The sequence below is a fragment of the Pinus tabuliformis genome, chromosome 8 (genome assembly GCF_031772625.1).
Source record: "Pinus tabuliformis cultivar Carrire ecotype Pingquan chromosome 8, CPIR1, whole genome shotgun sequence".
NCBI classification, from domain to species: Eukaryota; Viridiplantae; Streptophyta; class Pinopsida; order Pinales; family Pinaceae; genus Pinus; species Pinus tabuliformis.
This window is the reverse complement of record NC_142294.1, coordinates 1,775,056,450-1,775,058,320: the sequence shown is the minus strand read 5'-3', so window position 1 is coordinate 1,775,058,320 and position 1,871 is coordinate 1,775,056,450.

The window sequence follows — 1,871 nt, the reverse complement described above, 5'->3', positions numbered from 1 at the left end:
TCTAGTGGAATGAATACGCATAGGGACTTTTTCTTGAATATCATCTTCCACTTCTTCAGGTTGATGACTCCATTCATATCAGTGGCCCAGTCTATTCCTAGCAACGTGGGGTAAGGGTTGCACCTTCGATAGCCACTGTTACCCCTTGCAATCTCCCCATGGGTAAAATTTTCTGTTGGTTCGCCATCCGCAATTGAATGGGGCACCACTGCAACGCGGGTTTTCCCATTCATTCCCATGTATGCTTTGGTAACACATTCATGTCTGAACCCAAGTCTAGGATTACCTGATCCATCTCATATTCGCCAATCTTTGCCATCAATCTCATTTCCCTCCCGGTGCGCAATGCATGCTTTCCCAACTTCTGGACTATGCATGGTTCCCTTGACCCTACGCACCTAGCTATCAACTCCTGTAGTCCTTTAACCGCCTTATTATCACGCAACAATTTCATGCATGTCTCTAAAAAGGTAGTTAGCATAGAAGGATCCATTCCTGTCTCTGGTTGATCCTTACTACCTGAAGTAGAGGCCTCCGCGAAGCTCTTCTTAGCTTCCATAAATGTCTCCTTTGCGCATTCCAAGTCAAACTTAGGTTCCTTTGTAGGAGCCTTGTGAACCCATGTATCTTCCTCAAGCTGCTTCCCCTTATCTTCCCCTATGGTCACGCCACTTCTGAGCATCATGTTTACATTGGGGTCTTCTTCGTGCTGTCCAGACCTCATCATTTGGATATTCTGAGTCGAAGTAGGCTGTAGTACCCCTTTCTCGTGCATCTGTGCGATCAACGTAGGACAATCTATCATTTCATGATCAAACTGCTCACAGTACAAACAAGATATTCTCGTCGGGTTGGTACAATCGCGGGCGTAGTGCCCTGGTCCTCCATAGTTGTAACAGATTAATTGTCCGCGGCCCCTTCCTGGCCCCATTCCTCCTCGTCCTCGACCTCGGCCTTGAAATGCAGCGCGTGCCATCCCCATGGCTGGGTCAAGGCCTCGCATTGTCGTCTGCATTCTATATGTTGGGGTCCGCTCCATCATTAACTCATAGCTGCGACAAGTACACTTGTCGTGGCCCACTGATCTACAAAAATTGCAAAACAGCTGCTAGGGAGTCTGTGTATACTTCTGCAACAAGTGACAGTTGTTCGTCGTGTGGTTTCCTCCCGCCTAACTGATTGCACACCAGAGCATGGCCTTGCCTGTGCCACTAGTCTTAATGGCATTGGTCCCCCTCCTGGCAAGTAGTTTGTGAATACTAGACAATGATCCTTGTCGTGGCCCTGGCCTTTACATTTTATGCACCACACTTCTTTGCATGCGTCTGGCCATGGCGCCCTATCCTGCTTGAAACTCTGCATCTCCAAGCATAGGTTCTGCAGTTGCGTGTGGATATGTTGGACTCCTAATATTGAATCCTGTATCGATGTTTCATGCAGCCTCATTTCCATTTCCAATGCTTCTCCCTGGGTCGAAAGCTTCTACTGTGAGAGAGCCTTCCTCAAGTGTGGTTTCAAGGATGCCACAAACCACGCACGGTGCTGCGCATCTGTTAGCATCATATTAGCCTTGCAGATCGTACTCTTCAGTCTCTGATCCAAATCCCAGGGGGTCTCGACTCGAAGCATCGTGATCTCTTTAAATCCAATGATCGACTGTGTCTCTGATTTCGGCCGGCTAAATTCTCTGTTCGGCACATTTTGGATCTCTGCTATTCATGCATTTGGGTGATCATTCGAGTGCTTGATATACCATGTCGGTGCGCGATCCTGCAGCGCACTCACCAATGTGGCCTTCTTAATGTTGTCCTCTGTGACCCCTTGTGCTTCACAAATTGTTCTTACCACGAACTAGAACTGGTCCGGATCCT